Source organism: Fukomys damarensis, unplaced genomic scaffold (assembly GCF_012274545.1).
Source record: "Fukomys damarensis isolate Sample0158 unplaced genomic scaffold, DMR_v1.0_HiC HiC_scaffold_34, whole genome shotgun sequence".
NCBI classification, from domain to species: Eukaryota; Metazoa; Chordata; class Mammalia; order Rodentia; family Bathyergidae; genus Fukomys; species Fukomys damarensis.
Window position 1 is genome coordinate 8,859,103 of NW_022900946.1, and position 14,781 is coordinate 8,873,883.

The following is a 14,781-nucleotide window of genomic DNA, read 5'->3' on the forward strand; positions in this document are numbered from 1 at the left end:
TATATCTATAGAAACACTACCTGAAACCACATAAAATATGTGCAATTTTTGTGTATTGTATTTTTAAAAGAAAGCACAAAGAATTGTATATAATAAACATGCACACATCAAAGCGAGAAAAGTTAAGATTTTATGAGATTTGTAAAAGCGTGCACACACACATGCGCGCACGTGTGTGTATAAAACTACCCAATCTCCTGCTCCCTTCCCAACTGCTCCCCTGGCCAATACTATGATTTTAATATGTATCTTTCCAGACAGGGTTTTTCTAATTTATTATTGACATATACCTGTAAGTGATATTTACTATGCTTAGTATATCTAATATTTATAGAGTAAATGATATCCCACATACCACCCTGAAACTTACCTTTTTCGCTCAATATTGTATTTCAAGATTCATCCATGCTGACACACATCCAGATTTTTTTTCAACTAGAATTTTTTAACAAAGATAATTACAAAAGATGGAAAAATCAGCTCAGAAAGGCCAATTGCTTTAATCAGTTTTTCACTCACATCAATTTTAAATACTATCATGTAAAGCATGATGGAGAAAAGAAATTTTGCTTTATAATTAGAGAAAAATCACAATAAAACTTGCCAAGAAAAAAAAAACAAAAAAGGCATTTTGAAAATAAATACAGTCCATGCCAAAGTAGTATAAAATGAAGCTCGAAGTCTTCAAAGAGAAAAGTTTTCATGCTAATGTTTCCTCATTTTTTAATGACTTTCTAAAGTCAGGAAGACTCTTCAATTCAAGGGTTACTGAGTTGTTCAGACTTGGCTCCTTTGCTTTCTGTTTTGTTTTGGTTTGTTTTGGTTTGTTTTTACCACTAGGGTCCTTTGATTTATCTTCTTCCTTTACATCTGCTTTTTTTGTCTTCTGTGTCCTGCTTGCCTTCCTAAGTTCTAGCTTTCTTTGTTCCTTTTTTATTTCTATGACTCCTTTCCCTTCACCCTCAGAATCTGAGAATTCTTTGTCACAAGCTACCCGCCTGTCTGCTGCCCAAATACAAATCCTACTGTCTGGGTCTTCTCTGTGCTTATCGCCACCGTCTTCATGGACAGCATCTTCCAGGATACCTTGCATCTGGACACCACGTGCATGAGGTCACATGCACAAAAATTTCAAACAAAGGCTGCTTTAACTTTTCCATATATTCTGGAATGTTCTGATTTGTCAGGTTTGAAGGACTAATATGCTGTGTGAAGTCCAGCCCAAAACACTCAAAACAATCATCATGTGGCAACTCCTTAGGGATCTCACAATCCAGAGCTGCTGCAACCTTGTATGTTAAACAGCAAGCAAGATTATGGATTGCAATAGCATCCAAAAAAATGAAGTATCTAGGAATCAATCTAACAAAAGAAGCAAAGGATCTCTACACTGAAAACTACAGCACTCTGAAAAAAAGGGATCAAAGAGGATATAAGAAAATGGAAAGATGTCCCCTGCTCCTGGGTAGGAAGAATCAACATAGTGAAAATGGCCATACTAACAAAACTGCTATACAATTCAATGCAATGTCAATTGAAATTCCAACACTATATTTCACAGAACTAGAAAGAATAATCCAAAAATTCATTTGGAACCATAAGAGACCTAGAATAGCAAAAGCCATCCTAGGCAACAAACACATGGCAGCAGGTATAACAACTCCCAATATGAAACTATACTACAAAGCCACTGCGATAAAAACAGCATGGTACTGGCAAAGAAACAGACCTGAGGGATCAGTGGAACAGATTGGAAGACACAAAAACAATTCCAGATGCACTCAGTTACCTCATCTTTGACAAAGGAACTGACCATCCTCAGTGGAAGAAAGATAGCCTCTTTAATAAATGGTGTTGGAAAAACTGGATTTCAACCTGCCAAAGATTAAAATTGGACCCTTATCTTTCACCATGCACTAAATTAAAATCCAAGTGGATTAAAGATCTAAATATTAAAACAGAAACACTAAATCTACTAGAAGATAAGTTAGGCAGAACTCTGGAAGACATTGGCATAGGAAAAGATTTTATAAACAAATCCTCAGTGGCACAGGAACTAGCAAAAAGAATAAATAACTGGGATCTCATCTTATTAAAAAGCTTCTGCACTGCAAAAGAGACCATCAACATAACTAAGAGACAACCTACAACATAGGAAAAAATTTTACCAGCTGCTCCTCAGACAAAGGACTATTATCTAGACTATATAAAGAACTCAAAACAATCAGTCCCCCAAATATAAAGACCCAATTCAAAAATGGATATCTGAAATGAACACACACTTCTCAGAGAAAGAAATAAAAGCAGCAAGTAAATATATGAAAAAATGTTCCACATCACTGGTCATTCGAGAGATGCAGATGAAAACAACATTGAGATTCCACCTCACCCCACAGAGAATGGCTGCTATCAAGAAATCAAACAATAACAAATGTTGGCAGGGTTGTGGGGAGAAAGAAACCCTTCTCCATTGGTGGTGGGAGTGCAGACTGGTGATTTCCAACCACTATGGAAATCAATATGGAGATACTTCAAAGAGCTGGGACTAGAGGTTCCATTTGACCAAGCCATCCCTCTGCTGGGTATCTTTCCAAAAAAAACTAAAAGAATCATATCACAGTGATGTATGCGCACCTATGTTTATAGCAGCACAGTTTGTAATAGCTAAAACTTGGGAACAGCCCATTTGCCCATCAGTAGGAAACGGGATAAAAAAGATGTGGTTTTTCTATAAAATGGAATATTACTCAGCCATAAAGAACGAGAAATTAGATTCATTCATAGGAAAATGGATACACATTGAGGATATACTAAGTGAAATAAATAAGTCACACATGTGTAAATACCAAATAGTTTCTCTGGTGTGAATAAACTGTAATAGTACATAAGATCCTAATGAGATAACTGACATTGTAAAATGGGAAGAAAAGGTCTAAAGGTGTAGAAAAGGTGGGATGGGTAGGGGAAGGGTAACAAGGGAAAAGAAAAAATGTGAGCAAATGAAAAGATGGAAATAAAGTGGTTGTAAATGGGGAGGGGAGGAGGGGTGAAGGGAGGGCAGGGACAAGGGGAAAAAATGAGAACCAAGACCTGTCACGTAGAGGTACAAGATCCCAATAATGACTGTAACTACGGTATCCCTAAAATGTACCAATAAACTCAATTAAAAAGAAAAAAATTAAAATTAAAAAAAAGATTATGGATTGTATACCCACTGCCCCCAAGTATCAGTAACGGCAAGTTAAAAGGTTTTACCACTTCTGCGTGCTTAGCATGACCTTGGATTGTGAGATTGAAGCAACCAAACCTATCACCAGATAAAAAGTGTACAACACACTGCAAAACCACTGCACTGGGCTGACACAGTTCCATCACTTTTGAGGTCATAGGTTTAAATATCTGCCCCTAAGACTCTTCATCTGCACCCTATTTCGTTGGAAAGTTGACAGCATAGTATTTACCTTTCCCAGCACCAATGTCCCTCAAGTCTACTGTGCCAGGAAAGTACTCCCTGTATTTATGGAATGAAACAGTCATTACATGATCTGTTGTATCAAAAGCTTCTTCAACACCACCACCAATATACAAGACTCTCTGATGATACTTTAGCAATTCAAGGGCGGCAGCACAATATCATTAATATAACAGAATCCTGCTGTTTCTGATTTTTCGCATGATGTAATCTACCAGCCCAGGTAACAGTCATGAAAGTCCATTGCCGGCTGAATTTCACAGACCCAGCAACTGAGCCACTAGTGGAGAGCTTACAAAATTCAAAGAGTCCATCGAACACTGAAAAATCTTCCCCAGCATTAAAACTTTGCCTCTGCTTACCCTACTCAGACAAGTTATCTGGTCGTATGGACTGTAGAAATTTGCATTTTTTGGGGGTGGGGGTACCGGGGATCAAACTCAGGTCCTTATGCTTGTGAGGCAGGTGGAGGAACTACTGAGCTAAATCCCCACCCAGGACTGTAGAAATTTGATACACTCATCACTGTTGTATGTTGTCATTTCTTTAGCGGTGGCTTTGTGAGGCCCATATATTTCCATTGTTCGGTATAAGCCACGATTTAACAGCAAGTTATGAGTCCTGCAGATTCTATGAGGTTTCGTGGGATGACCATGTTCATACTAATACTTTCCAATGTCACCATCATAGTAGTAGCAGACTTTCTTCCTGCCACCTTCCTGATGGTTCCCCATGGGCTCGGGACCACCCCGCCCGGGGTAGTGGCACGGACTCACAATGCCTAGATTCTTTTAATGGTTGCCAAGTATGACATTGTGTGAGTACATGATAACATATTCATCCCCCCGCCCCACAGACATTCTGGTTGTTCCCAATTTTCACGTCTACAATCGCTACTGCAATAGCTACTTTATGAGTGCACACAAGAGCTTCTAAATTTACACCCAGCCATGTACCTACAAGTGTCACTGGCAGGTCAGCAGGTCAGTCGGCTCTACAACTTGACCTCGTAGCGTGAAACTGCTGCCTGCAGTGGTTGCACCAACTTCTATCCCACCAGCAATGGGCCTTCCACTTCAATCCTTTCAGCCTGGAATAAGTGTGTGTCAGGCTCTTCCAAGAGCACATGGGTCTTTGCACCTACCTCAAACTCTGTCCTTGTTACGTCCCGCGAGGTGGACCTGGAGGGCTTCTAGGGAGAGTAAAGAACTGTGGCACATGAGAGCTGAGTCTTACTCAGAGTTGCTAGGGGTCGTTGGGGAGAATCAGAGCACCCCATTTTCCTCTAAGGAAAGAAAGCTGACCTTTCTCAGCTGTGCTCCTCAAAGCACTGGGGTTCTATGGTGCTGCCACAGGAAAAAAGGTGAAAAGGGAGCAACCTCCCCCACAGAACGCTGGCCTCCTGTCCTCATCTCAGCCCAAGCGTCTGACTTATCCTGTATGCATGACAAGAACTTTATGGGACTGGGGAGAAGAGGTGCGATGTACTCCTTACTTTACAAAATAACAAGGTGGCTGGAAATGTAGCTCAGAGGCAGAGAATATGTTTACCATGTACAAAATCCTAGGTTTGATCTGTAGCTCTGTGAAGGAGGAAAGGGAAGAGGAAGGGGAAGGGAGGGATTTTTACCTTCCATCTAGGAGAAAGCATGCCGCTGGTAGACTTTTTTATTGCCTTCTCTAACTTGCTGATACGCGTTTAAGTTTCCTTCATGTCTTTGCGACGTCATAGCTCGTTTGACCACTACATCCTCTGATTTGCCATAGCTCGTAGTTCATTTATCCACTTCCTGAAGAGCTTCTTGGTTGCTTCCAAGTTTGGGCTAATAGAAATAAAGCTTCTGTACTGCAGGTGGGATTTTGCAGGGGTGTAACTTTTCAACTCATGTGAGCATGATCATTGAATCATGGGGCAAGAGCATGTTTAGCTTTGCACCGAGCTGCCAGACTTCCAAAACAGCTGTAGCACATTTTGCATTCCCACCAGCAATGAGTGAGAGTCTGTGGCCCTTCACATCCTCTCTGGCACTCGGTTCTGTCAGGGTTCTAGGTTGTAGCCATTCTAATAAATGTGTATTGGTATCTCCCTATTACTTGAGTTTGTAAATTCCCAATAAGGACATATGATGAAGAACATCTTTTCATACGTTAATCTGACATCTGTATATTCTCTTTGGTCAGAAGTTGGTTCAAGTCTTTTGTCCATTTTAAAATCAGGTTCTTTGTTTTCCTTCCCCCCCGCCAATAGCACTAGGGATGAAACCCAGGCCTCATGCATGTTAGGCAAACACCGTACCACTGACCTACACAGCCAGCCCTAATTCTGTGTCTTTATTGTTGAGTTTTAGGAGTTCTTGGTATAAAATTTTGATGTCCTGTCTTTATTGAATATGTATTTCATTAACTTAATTTACAAAATAAAAAGGTCAGTTTAAAGAAAAAGTACTATAAAATATAACCCTATAAGAAGGTAGATCCAGAGAGTAATTAAATAGAGCAGAAATCTCAGAGAAATGAGTACAGAAGTAAAATTTTAAAAATATCTCTTTAGGAGTGTATGTCTCTCTTTCACATACAGAAACACAAAACACACATACACACTCCATACACACAAAATATGTCCCATTTCACCTCACAAAAAATACTCTTATCTCCACAGGTAACACCTCAGAAACCAGTTTACATAGCACAGGTGAATTATTATTCCAGCAGTTTGTACATCTGGGGCGCTCATTATTCCACATCTGTGAAAAACAGTTTTTACCAAGGAGCACATAAAATACACACACAGGTGCACGTGTGTGGGTGTGTACCCAAGTGCTTAACTTTTTAAACATGGTTAAAAGCAGGAAGAAAGGAAATGTATTACTCATTAGATTCATTCAAAAAAGCAGGGATTTGGATGAAGGCGACTCACTCATACACTCTGGGGGCCCCTAAATTCCCGGGTTTTCACACCCTCTTCTCTCTGCTCCTTCCCAGAAATGAGAAGGGCACTTTAGACTCACATCTTGCAGAGACACTTAAAGTTTCTGAATCACAGCAGAACAAGTGGCACACGCTGAAGCTGGAGGCTGAGAGGAGACGGTGCGTCCGACGACCCAAGATAAACTAAGCGGCAGCACTGTCTGTGGGATTAGTGGGGAGCAGGGAGCGGCCGGGGAAGCCCAGTCAAAGAAGGTCGTGAAAGCCACCTTAAGGCTATGAAAACTGGCAGAGCACCTGGTGGTGCATTGGCCCCTACATAGCTCTGTGCTGTGGATTCTGGGCCCTGGCTACATCAAACTGCCAACTGCCAGCCAGTTCTGCATTTTATTTCCCCTCAGTACAGAACCACGGAGATAATACCCAACTGACCGACTTGATGGTGGCTGAAGCCAATGCCCCAAGAAAGTAGGAAAGCGCCAAAAAGTCAGCAGCGTGAGGGAGAAATTACTGAGGAATGAGCAGTAGTAGTAACCCCAAGAAAAGTCTGTGGCTGTTGTAAACTGCTAACGTGTGGGTTTTACCCCAAGAGTGACCTCTTCATGGTGGGATAGAAGTAGAGAAGAAATCCAGTGCAACACCAGCCATATTGCCAGAGAGAGTTTAATCAGGCTCTACTTTGGGAAGGAGTTGTGTGGGGGCCGAGCCACAGAACTACACTACAGCTTCCCTCCTGAGTTCTCAGTGGCAGGTGAGACACAGCACAAGAGAAAGCAGGCTCAGAGTGGGTGAAAGCTAGACAGAGACCCTCAGAGAAGTTCAGGCTCAGTCCAGGAAGGACATGTAACACCGCACTTCACGGTGGAGGGCCAGGCCCAGCCAGTGTGGCTCCCAGCGGGGGCTGAATCTGGAGGTGATGGCACTGAATTCAGTGTTCGGCTTCAGTCCCCACCCCACAGACTACACCCAGCAGAGAGCTGTGGTCCGACTGCTTTTCCATTTACCAACACGAGTGGGGATGCAACTTGCCTTGGGCGATTGCCACACAGTCTGAGGTTTATTGACAGGAGGGCCTGGCGGGGAGGGACCTCAGAAACCCACAAGCTAGAAAGCTGGGCAGCGAGGACTGTGACTCACTTGCTGGACTCCAAGACTGCAAGTCCTAGAAGGAAACCACTCCTTTGGAAACAGAAAAGAATTTTTTGGAGTATGTATTTATCTCCATTAGTTTTTTTTGTTTTTTGGTTTTTTTAGGCATTTGCTGCCAAACACCTTTCTTTTTCTGTTTTTTTTCTCTCTTTTAATTTTTTCCCTATTATTTTCTTTCTTTAGTTTGCTCTGCTTTTTTCTCCTTTTTTATTATCTTCTGTCACTTTTATATAATACTATTAATTTCCTTTCATTCCTAAATAGGCTCATTTATTTTACTTTTTCACCTCATCTTCTGTTGCTTAATTTCTCAAATCTTACTTTTTTCATACTCCTGTTCCCCACACCTTCTATCTTTACTATTATCTATAGTTAAGATATGCTATAACTGCTGAATACTATTCTATTGTTATCGGAGGCAGAGTTGTTCCATTTAGTAGATACTTGCAGTATGTCAATGTTTGGTTTGACTTAAATGTTTTACTGTAATCCTAGATCTCTTTTCTATGGCTAAGGGCAGGATATGCCAATATCTAGTTTGTCTTTGACACTATTGTTGTTGCTGAATTTGTTATTACCCCAGATGACATAGCTGTTGCTATGTTTTCTCTGTATGTCGATATCTGAATTGCCTTGTGTCATTAATAGTACTGTGCCCCATTCCTACAGAACTAAGTACTGATCCAAAATACATGGCAGTCTCCCTTCCCAAGTAAACAGAGGTGGCTGGATCCTGGGATAGAGGCAAAGGCTTATAGTTAGCCACAACCTAAATGCATCACTGAAAAGCAAACACCAACTAAAGAAATAGCCATACTAGCAACAAAGTCTTTCAGGATAATCAACCCACAAGCCATAGCACAAGAAATAAACAAACTGAAACAGAAACATGAAAAGACAAGGCAAGAAAATGACTCTAACCCCAGCCCACCTCAAAAGCTGATCCGGACAGGGAAGAGTAGGAAATCAAATGTTACACAGCTGAATTATTTGAAAGGATAAAAGAGATGATAACAAAACAGATTAATAAGGTGCTTGGCAAGTTCAAAGAAGACTTAACTCAATAGATAATTATCCTAGGAAACACAATGATCAGCAAGTCTACAGAAGACACTAATAAAAGCTAGCTGAGCTAAACAAAGTGATACAAAACATAAATGTCCAGCACAGAAAATAATTAAGAATCCATGAAAAGGTACCAAGCACAAATTCAGGAGACTAAACATTCTACTGAAAGAACAGGCAGCAGAAAAGACTAACGTAAGGTTGGAGTGTCAGAACTCTAAGGGCAGGCTGTTGTCAGTGACCACCTATCGAGAGATACTCAAAAGCAATAAGAGAACATGAAGAATAGATCAAATAGCTTCTAGATGACACAAAGAAGACTACTCTAAGATCAAATGGAATTAGTGAAAAGTCAAAAGACAGAACAAATGGCACACAAACCTGTTAAGAGAAGTGAGGCAGAAAACTTTCCAAATACAGACAAAGAGCTTGACATGTAGATATGGAGGCCTACAGAACCCAAAATAGCCATGATCCAAAAAGAACCACTCCACAACATATGGTTAAAACCCCAGCAGTCCTAAACAAGAACAGAGCTTTAAAGGCTGTCACAGAAAAGGCAACAAATAAGCAACAAATCTCTTATAAAGGAAGACCCATTAGAAGTACACCAGATCTTTCAACACAAACCTTAATATCCAGGAAACCATGGATGAAGTGGTTCAAGCCCCAAAAGAAAGCAACTTCCAAGCCCATCTGATATATCCTACTAAACTATCTTTCCAAACTGATAGAAAAATAAAAGATTTGCATGATAAAAAGCACCTAAAGAAATTAACAACTGCCAAACCAGCATTACAAAAAAATTTTTTTTCTCAAGGATATTCTAGAAAGAAACAATAAAGTTAAAAAGGTCAAAGGGCCTAAGAGAATGAATGAATCAGGAAGGGTGAGCAATTAGGAGAGAAAGAATGGGAATCAGCAACAGGAAAATAATAGAATGTTAGAAATCGTGAGTAACTACCAGTAAGAAGTCTCAATGTGAATGGTACAAACTTGTCAATTCAAAGACATGGTTGGCAGAGTAGGTCAAAAAACAAACTCCAACAGAATCCTGTATACAAGAAATACATTTAAGACAAAAGGAAATTCATAGACTAAAATTCAAAGGATGAAGCACAATATTCTATGCAACAAACTGAAACACAAGAAAAGTGGCTATCCTATTTTCAGACAAAGTGAACTTTAAGCCAGACTGATCAGAAGAGAACAGGGTCACTACATATCGGTTCAGGGAACAACTCACCAAGAAGATATAAGAATTATAAACGTATCTACCAAATACTGCTGCATCCAATGTCATAAGACAAATACCATTGGACACAGAAGATCAGATAAACATCAACACAACCCTGGACACAGAAGATCAGATAAACATCAACACAACCCAGTGGGGAAACAACACCACACAAACAGGCAGATCAGCTGGACAAAAATTCAACAAAGAAACATCAGTGTTGAACGAAATCTTTGAACAAAAGGACTAAATAGGTTTCTATAGAGTGTTCCACCCAACAAAGACAGAACATATATTCTTCCAGTAGGGAGGGGAGAGGGGTTGTAAGAAGAGCAGGGGAATGGGGGAAAAATAAGAATCAAGATATATCACGTAAAGATACAATGATGGATGCAACTGTACTGTATATCTAAAATGTGCGAAGAAACTTAATGAAAAATAAAGAATATACGTTCTTCTCAGCACCACATGGAACTTTCTCCAAAGTAGACCAGACACTAGCCAATAAAAGTGCCTAAGTAAATGCAGAGAAAAATTATGCTATAAATAGTATCAGATAATTATGCAACAAAACTAGAAATCAACAGCAATAGAAATCACAGAAATTATGCAAATGCATGGAAATTAATCAATACACTTTTTCTTTTTCTTTTTTCTTTTTTCTTTTTTTTGGTTCCAGGAATCAAACTCAGGACCTTGTGCTTGAGAGGGAGGTGCGGTACCAATGAGCTAAATCCCCAGCCCCTAATCAATACACTCTTAAATAATCAAATGTTCACTGACGAAATCAAGGAAGAAATAAGACAGTTTCTAAAATTAAACAATAATACCAGTTCAATATATCAGAACTTATCGGACACAATAAAAGGAGTTCTAAGAAGGAAAAATATAGCTGTGAATGCCCATATCAAAAGAACAGACCAAGACCAAATAAATAACCTAATGCTGCACCCTTTACTTCCTAGGAAAATACAAAGAATCCAAATGCAAAACTAGGTCAGTGGTACCTCGATTCACAAACTCAATTCTCTCCTTGATTCTGGTTGCAAACTTAACTGGACGAGAAATGAATCAAATTTCCCCATAATTTCAATATTGAGCCTATCTGCTGAATTTTATTCCATTCTCATCCAACTCAGTTTGCAACCAGAATTATGGAGAGAATCAAGTTTATGAATCGAGGTACCACTGTACAAGAAAAGAAATTTTAAAGATCAGAGCAGAAATTAATGAAACGGAGACTAAAAAACAAAAAGAATCAATGAATTCAAGCAGTGGTTCTTCAAAAAAGTAAACAAAATAGATAAACTCTTATCCAATCTTACCAAAAAAAGACAGAAAAGACCCACAACAATGCAATAAAAATAAACAGGAAAATCACAGTAGGCATTGCCAAAACCAAAGAGATTTTTAATAATTATTTCATAAGCCTATATACCAATAAATTGAAGAATTCAGAAGAAATGGAGAGATTTCTAGATACATATGAACTACCAAAGCTGAACCAAGAAGATATAGAAACCCTGAATAATCTACTATCAGGCAACAAGATGGAAGCAGTAATTTAATTAAAAAAAAAATTCTACCAACTATGAAAAGACCATGTCCTGAAGGATTTGTTGTTGGGTAGTTCCTTTAGAAATGGCTTGCAAGGACTAGGGATTTAGCTCAGTGGTTCTGGTGCCTGCCTTGCAAGTGCAAGGACCTGAGTTCGATCCCCAGTACCAAAAAATAACAATAAAATAAAATGCACACACTAGAAATGACTCGCAAATCAGCCTGGAACAAAGATTGTGGATGAGACAAGACACACTGATACCAAAAGTTTATTTGAGAAGTGAGGGATGAATGAGTATGGGAGAAGCCAGCTTTGCAGAGTGAACTCGGGCAGAACAAAAGAAAAAGAGTGTAAAAGCAAAAATAAAAGTACATGCTGTATCTGAGAAACGCAGATCCAGCTGTCACAGGAAATTGGGACAGCGAGCTCCTGTGGAATACAATCTTTACGTCATCCACGTCCCAGGAGAGCCTGGGAGAAGTTCCACATACAGGGTCCTAAGAATTACTTGGCACTGTGCTTGTAAGTGACAAGTCCCACTCACTTCCCCAGCTACCTTTGCCATGCCCTACCTCTAATATCAGATTCACTGCCAAAATATGCAAGAATTTCAGGTAAGACCTAAGGCCAAGACTCCTCCAACTCTTCTAAATTGAAAGGGAAGAAATGCTCCCAAAATCATTCCTGGAAGCTAGCATTACCCTGATTCCAAACAGACAAGGATTTCAACCCCCCCCCAAAAAAAAACAACAGGAACTATAGGCAAATCTCTTTAATGAACATATATGCAAAAGTCCTCAATAAGATACTGGAAAGCAGAGTGTAACAAGTCATTTAAAAATAATCAAACATTTTAAACAAGTAGGCTTCCTCCCAGGAATGCAACGATGGTTCAACATACGCAAATCAATAAATGTAATCTATTACCCAAACAGAAGCAAAAACAAAAAATCACATGATCATCTCAATAATAGATGCAGAAAAAAAATTTGACAGAATTCAATACCCATACATGAAAAAATCCTGAAGAAAATAGGTATAGGAAGGGTACGGGAAAGGAAATGAGTTAAAGGAAAAATATAAGAAAAGCAAAGAATGGAAACAAAGTCTTTGCAAATAGGGGCAGGGGAGGGGGTGAAGAGAGAGCAGGGTTAAGGGGAAAAAATGAGAACGGAGGTCTGTCATGTAAGGGTACAAGATCCCAGTGATGAATATAACTGTGCTATATACCTAAAAAATACCAATAAGCTCAATGGAAAAAAAAAAAAGAAAAGGTATAGAAATGAAAAAATCCTGAAGAAAATAGGTATAGGAAGGGTACGGGAAAGGAAATGAGTTAAAGGAAAAATATAAGAAAAGCAAAGAATGGAAACAAAGTCTTTGCAAATAGGGGCAGGGGAGGGGGTGAAGAGAGAGCAGGGGTAAGGGGAAAAAATGAGAACGGAGGTCTGTCATGTAAGGGTACAAGATCCCAGTGATGAATATAACTGTGCTATATACCTAAAAAATACCAATAAGCTCAATGGAAAAAAAAAATAGGTATAGAAAGATCTTATCTCAATTTGGTAAAAGCCAGTTATGACCACCTCCTGCCAAATTAATAACACAAGTGAAAAAACTGAAAGCATTCCCTCTAAAATTATGAACAAGTCAAGGATGTCCACTATTACCTCTCCTGTTTAACAGAGTCTGCAAAACTTTAGACAGAGGAAAAAGGCAAGGGAAAGAAATAAAAGGAAGGAAAGGAATGACCCACAGTATCATTACTTGTAGATAACACAATCCTCTACATAGAACCAAAAAAATTTTTTTACCACCAAAAGACTCCTAGAATAGCTAAATCCAGCAATGTAACAGGATACAAAATCAAACACAAAAATCAATTGTATTCCTGCACACCAATAATGAACTCACTGAGAAAGAAATTAGGAAAACAATAGCATTCACAATAGCATCCAAAAACATTAAATGCTTAGGAACTTACCTAGCCAAAGAAGTTAAAACTACAGCACTCTGAGAAAGGAGATCAAAGAGGACAACAGAAAATGGATGGATGTCCCCTGTTCTTGGACAGGCACTAAGAATATAGTTAAAATGGCCATACTTCTAAAGCTGATATAGAGATTCAAGCAAATCCCAATCAAAATGCCAACAGTATCCTTCACAAACCTAGCAAAAGCAATCCTAAAATTCATATGGAACCAGAAGAAACCTACAATTGCAAAAGCATTCCTGGGTGATAAGAGCAAAGCAGGAGGCATCACAATCCTGGATTTGAAGTTATATGACAAAGATACGGATAAAAACATCACATTACTGTGGATCAATGGAACAAAACAGAGGATGCAGAAACAACCCCAGTATCATTGCGCTCTTTGATCTTTGACAAAGGGGCCACAACATACACTGGAGGAAAGGCAGCCTCTTCGACAAATGGTGCTGGGAATATTGTCTATCCACATGAAGAAGACTGAGTCTAGATCCGTATATCTCACCATGTAGGATGCAACAAAGATCTAAAGTGTTAGAAAATAAACACCTCTGCTGGAAGAGAAAACAAATAACACCATTAACGGATGCAAGGACTTTCTGAACAGAACACCAATGGCTCAAGAAATACTATGATTCCCTGAAAATAAGTCAGCTGGAAAACAATGAGCCTTGAAAATCAGGTCAAGGGCTGGGGATTTAGCTCAGTCGTTCAGTCACCTGCCTTGCAAGCGCAAGGACCCGAGTTCGATCCCTCACATAAAAAAAAAAAAAATAGGTCAAAATGCCAGCCCCACTCAGGCCATCCTTGCCTTACTTGCCTTGCAGAGCAGCCACTGAGCAAGTGAATGGTGTCAGGTAACGCATCGGTTTACATATGGCTGAATAGCTCAGAATACGCTGATTGAGGCTGGCATTTTTTTATATTTGTTTTCAAAGCTGATGATTTTCCAGCTGGGTCATATTTTGGGGGGAATAGTATCTAGAATCAACAAGTGGGGTCATATCAAATCAAAAAGCTTCGGCACAGCAAAGGAAACCACCAACAGAGTAAAAACTGCTTGGCAGCTATTCTTTAGAAAGAGGACTAATATCTGGAATACAAAAAGAACGCAAACAATGCGCAACTGAAATAAATCCACACTTCACAGAAGTACAAACGGCTGAAAGATACATGAAAAAATATTCAACATCACCAGCCATTAGAGAAATGCAAACTAAAACAACACTAAGATTCCATCGTACTTCAAAAAGAATGATAGCATCAAGATATCAAATACAAGGGCTGCAGGGTGGTGAGGAGAAAGCAACCCTTCTACATTGTTGTTGGGGTGTAAACTAGTACAACCACCATGGAAAACAGTGTAGGGACTCCTCAGAAAACTA

The 14,781-nt window shown here is 39.4% G+C and overlaps 1 pseudogene; it reads right to left on the reverse strand.

Annotated features, from left to right (window-relative positions):
* Nucleotides 1-758: 758 nt before the first annotated feature.
* LOC104852952 lies at nt 759-4,206 on the reverse strand (annotated as a pseudogene).
* Between the last annotated feature and the right edge of the window lie 10,575 nt (nt 4,207-14,781).